Source organism: Theobroma umbraticum, unplaced genomic scaffold, assembly GCF_002168275.2.
Source record: "Theobroma umbraticum cultivar Fairchild unplaced genomic scaffold, ASM216827v3 scaffold_239.1, whole genome shotgun sequence".
NCBI classification, from domain to species: Eukaryota; Viridiplantae; Streptophyta; class Magnoliopsida; order Malvales; family Malvaceae; genus Theobroma; species Theobroma umbraticum.
Window position 1 is genome coordinate 992153 of NW_018397273.1, and position 5872 is coordinate 998024.

At 30.7% G+C, this 5872-nt stretch overlaps 1 non-coding gene across 1 annotated transcript; it reads left to right on the forward strand.

Moving 5' to 3' along the window:
• Window positions 1-1311: 1311 nt before the first annotated feature.
• Window positions 1312-1418, forward strand: LOC149526431 (small nucleolar RNA R71). Its single transcript, XR_016352000.1, has one exon. It is a non-coding gene; the product is annotated as a small nucleolar RNA R71 (small nucleolar RNA).
• Window positions 1419-5872: the final 4454 nt, after the last annotated feature.

The window sequence follows — 5872 nt, forward strand, 5'->3', positions numbered from 1 at the left end:
TAAGTATTATAGTACTCACCCATTTGTGTACCGTGTGTAGATAAATAGACCACGAAGGAGTGTGGCAAAGATAGTCTGTAGGTAGATTGATTTTGGCATCTTATAGGTCCTTCATTTTGGTCACTCCATTGAGTCAGTTAAAGCCTTCTGATGTGGATAATGTGTGTAGTCGCTGAGTGCCATATTATAATGTGTATTGAGTGTTAATATGTATGAACCTCATTTGGATGTTCAACATATAGCCTTATTTCTATTTGCATGGAAATTAAGCTAGGGATATTGTATTTTACTTAAATTTATTATGAATATTTGATGATTAAGTCCTTTCGCATGTGAATTCTTGGATATGAACTCCAAGGCTTACTCAGGTCTAGTGGGCTCTTTTGCTAGGCTCGTGCATTAGTCATGACCTTAGGTTTAGGTCGTGACAAGGGGAATATGGTATCAAGATAAGGCTTAGTCAGAATTATGCATGGAAGATAAAAGGATCGAGAAAGGCATTTGAAGTATCGAGCCATCAACAAGCAAGGAACTTAAAATATGAAGACTCAAATCGCAAGTATCGAAACATCTCTTTAGACAAGCTAAAAAAAGACAAGGACAATAGCCAGAAATTTGAAATTCAAAAGCCTAATGACTAATTTTAGGCCTCTAAGTATAAAAGGAAGGCTGGAACTCCTTTGTGAGTTAAGAGTGCACATTAAGAAGAAATCTTAGGCAAAAATGAATCCTCCAAGAGAAAATTCCTCATTCTCACTTTTTAAACTTAATATTCTCATCCTTTGTTAATTGTTGAGTTAAACTCTTACTTCTTCATCAAGCCTTCAAGATTCTCTCCATCTTGTGTTGATTGTTGTATTCTGCCTACTTAAAGGGAAACTCCTCAAGCATTACTCTCATCATTATAATCTCTTGTAAAGGCTATACCTTACCCTTGAAAAGGTAGAGAGCTTAGAAGTTGTTATACCTTGACCCTTGAATGGTAGCTGTATAGGTTCTGCTTGATCTTTGAAAACGCAAGTGATAGTTTTACTTGATCTTGGAAAAAACAAATGGAAGGGTTGTGCTTGAGCTTGTGAAAAGGCTTTTTGTAAATGCATTGATAGCATCCAACTCATGAACACCAGCTATTTTTCTAAGAATTGCACTCTCAGATGGCCGTTAATAATTGTTAGTGCCATTTTTTCCAACAAACAATGTGCTTCATCAATAAACTTAGCCATATGAGCTCCCCCAACGACAACATCAATAGTAGTTTGAATATGACCATTCAAACCATTATAAAATGTTTGTTCTTGAAGTCATTTTGGCAAACCATGATGAAGGCAACATCGAAGAAAATCCTTGTATCTTTCCCAAGGCTCATACAACGATTCAGAGTCAAGTTGCATGAAAGAAGTAATATCATTCCTTCTTTTCGCTATCTTGGTCGAAGGAAAGAATTCAGCTAGGAACTTTTGAGTAGGATCATCCCAAGTCATAATGGAGCCTATAGGAAGTGAGTTCGACTAAACTTTCACCTTATCTTGCAAAGACAAAGGAAAGAGTTGTAGTCTGGTAGCATTATCGGTAACTCCATTATGCTTGAAGGTGTCATAAATCTTTAAAAAATTTGAAATGTGAGCATTTGGATCGTCATTAGGTAGACCCCCATACTAGGTTGAAGTAAGATAATTTAGATGATAGTCGACTTTATTTCAAAGTTGTTAGCTTGGATAGCCAACGTTCAAATGTTCGAGTAAAAACCTTGCACTAACAGAACAACATAATCTCTCAAAGATTAATTATCTTCCACTAATTGCCCTTGAATTTGCTGTTCTCTTTGTTGTTTAGCCATTGGTTCTATGTGAGTTGAAGTTTGTAAATTTTCCTTTTAAAGCCTTTGAAAAGTCTTTTAGATTTATCGATTAAAAGGTAAAATCTCCAAACTTCTTATTTTTCACATACAACAACTAAAAGTACCTAAATTTAAGAAAAACATAGCTCGAAGTAAGACTAGCTTGCTTGGTATTAATATTAGCACAAAGTATGAAAACAATTCCCTGACATGGCATCAAAAACTTGTTATTTAATTTTATTTCATACAAATGTATGTATTGCAACAAGTAATATAGAGATAAATAAAGAGTCGAATCTTATAGGGAATTGCACCAACTTAAGCTAAGTACTAAAACTATAGCAAACTAATTTAATACAAGTAATCAAAATTAAAAGATTAATTAAAAGCCAAATTTAAATAACAAACTAAAACTAATAGTTGAATGAAAAAATTCACTAGAAAAACAATTGATTAAAAGCCTAAGATTATGATATCCCTCAACACTTCATTTGAATCTTCGTTCTCTCTCTAAACTTACTTCAATGGATTAAGTTGCTAACCTAAAATCTCAAGTTATTTATAAGTCTCTATTGAGGTGCTAAAAAATATATATCTCTCAATTAATTTACTATACGTCTATGTAAATTTAACTAAAGACAGATTTATTAAGTTTGTGCTCTGATCTTGGCTGCATGTGACACATAGTTTTATATTTATCCTATACGCAAATCAAATCACCTAATCAACTAAGTGAATTTGAACATATGCTATTCCATTCATGGCTTAATCTAAACTCCCTTTGTCAAGTTATATTTATATATCTAAATCAATCTAATTGACGATCAAGCAATTAGAAGCATTAAACACATAATTAGGATAAACAACTCATATTCCATTGAAAATAAGCAAAAGATAAATAAAGAATTCAAATTACATGTTGAGTTCATAATATTAATTGAAAACATCATTCAAAGGAAATTAACTATAAATTCAAGTCAAAGGAAGTAAAAGAAGAACAAAAGTAGAGAGAGAAACTAAAAATTGAAGCATTTGAATTTCTAATCTTCTTTGAATTCTTTTACTTTCTTGCTTTATGTTTGGCTTTTGTTTCTCTAGAATATCTGTTCACTAACTCCCTTTTGAAACCTCTAAAAAATGCCTTTTTGAATACTCATAAAAAACCCTACTTTTAAAAATCTCGAGAAGATAAATTTTTGGAAACATGACTAGGTGCCATGGCCTTCCCCCTTGTGCATCATGACGCCATGCTGTCAGGTGAGAGTATGGCAGCTTCAATCTTCACCAATGTTGCAGTGCTCCTTTCTCTGGTTGATGTATGGGATCTTGGCATTCAAAGGCTTCACGGCCTCTTCTCTCTAAGGTCGTGGTCTTCATTTCCTTATGCTACCTTGTGTGGAAATTGCAATAATCCATGTTAGGAATTGGAGAATATGGTGCTTAGGAAAGCAAGTATATTCTTATGTTTAATTTCATTTAATGAAAGTACATTTTGATAGTAAGACGGAGAGTTTGTTTTAAGTAAGTACTCATTATCTAGTTATCAAGGTACCATGATTCTATTGAGATATTAAAATACATTTGTATGAAGAGTCATACATAGGAGAAATGTATTGTAATTGAATGTAAAAATTGTTCATAGTAATCTAATAAAGCTAGTCACTTTATTGTGTTAAGGTTGTAGTGTCTAGATTACTTCCAATGAAACGAATGTGATTCACTTCAAGGGAAAGATGAGTCTCAAATCATCGAAATGGTTGACTTTGAGTAATGACACTATACATAAACTAGAATCATGTGAGAATCAAATTTAAGTTTAACCGTTACTTAAATCTTGATCTCACACTTATGCATTTTTTTATAGTAGAACCAAAATCCTTATGAATAATGGACTCATATTTTATCTCCTTATAATCTTTGATATACCATGGGTGTGATCATTATAAAGCATTGATCTAGACTCCATATGTTAGGATTATAATTGAGATGAACATCTAGGAACATATATCCAAATAGTAGAGTTCATAGCATTAACATCACTTCTAGTGATTTCAAGAAGATTGGTGATTAATCTAAGCATAGTAGATTGATGAATTAGCTACTCATCGCATCTGGATACTTATAAGATTAAATCTAGAGTATTGAATCACTAATTGGATGAAATTTGAGACTAGGGGACAAAATTAACATAAAAGGTGAAATGGTAATTCAACTTTTCATCATTAAATGGTTATGAGGGTTCACAATATAAGATTTGCAATTGGCAACTAATAATTAATATCAAGTATTAAATTATTTCTTATAATTGTAGTTAATCCAAGAGCCCAACCATGAATCTATGGTGTAATGATTTCATAGTAAATAAGGTTGAATTATCATAATGAGATTAAGAATAATTCTAAGTTTATTGGAGCTTGGAATATCTATGTCCAAATAGATTCTCCACTTAGCTTCGTAGAATTCAGCTTGTTTAAGTTGAAATGCATGTTTTATTTGACTAATTAAATTGTGTACAAAAATGACAGCTTTAACACTTTTTGTCTTAATTTAGAGAAGAAAATATATTTTATCTTAATTTAAACAAGAAATTATATTTGTCTTAATTTAAGACAAGAAATATATGTTTTATCTTAATCTAGACAAGAAAACATATTTAATTTAGACAACATAACATATTTGTCTTAATTAAAGATAAGAGTTATCTTAAATTAAGATAATCCTAGGAGGATTCTTGCAAAATGAATCTAGACATCCATGTTGATAAAAAAAAGACTTCATGTTTAACTATCACTTTTCTATTTATTATTAATTTTTTTTAAATAAAGATGGATAATAATAAAATAAGAGTTATTATTCAACAAGAATTTTTATTTATCAAGAACTCTAAATGATAATTATTGAATTGAATTATTTATTTTTTAATTTTAATTTTGATAATTATGGAGCATGTTTGATGCTTCCATAACTCTAAATAGATAGTCAATATTGATTCAAAGGTATTTGATTTTGATTAAACCTTTAAGGTTAAAGTTTTAATAAAAGAGAAGAGATTGGAAGAAAGAAATATCTATGTATCTTTCTTGAAAAAGTTTCAACCATCACTTCTCTCTTCTTCCTCTTAACTTTGCTATATTTCTCTTCCTCTCTCCCATTCTTGGTTGATTTCTTAAAAGAAAAATAGCCTTTAATTTTTAAGAAGACAAGAAAGATAAAATCGGTTGTCATCTTGTAGTCTAGCATTCCACACCTTGTCCATTCAAGGTTCAAGTTGAAAGCATTCTTGAAAAATAAGTGGTAAACTTATTTGGTCGAGAAATCAATTGTTGGGTGATGGTGTCCGAAAATAAGAATCTAAAAATAAATTTACATTTTATCTTACTTAATAAATTCTTATTTTTAGGATGTGATTGTGTTACTTGCAATAAGAATGATGTGTTTTTCCACTTGTGTAATTGGATTGCTTGTTTCCCTTTTAAAAGAAAATTTTTGAAATCCATGTTTTGCACAATCACATCAATACACTTAGATCCAACTCCATTAGTCCAACCTCTTCCAATGCAATTTTCACTTTGATGTGATCAGAACTAGGCAAAATGGTAACATTAAAGTTGTATCCTGTCTCTTAGCTTTCTAATGGCTCAAGAATTGCATGAATTGGACTTTTGTAGCAAAAGTTATGCTTAAAATACTATAGCATGTACAAATGAAGCTATCACCATACTTGTACGGATTATCACAAAATAAGGCCTTTCCATAAAATTTTCTATAAAAGCAATAAAAGAGATAAACAATAACTAAACTTAAAGTAATTTAAAGCGATCTAACATAAAATTTAACTAAAATAACTTAAACTAAATTACTCAACATGCATTGAACTTAATTAAGGAAAACTACTAAAATACTTAATTGTAAACCTAAAATACTTAATTCTAAACCTAAAATCTCAAAGGCTTAGCGACTTAAGCTCAAAAAATGTGATAAAATAACTCTATCCAATAGAATTATTAGCTTCCACCAAAGCTTAAGGATCTAAGG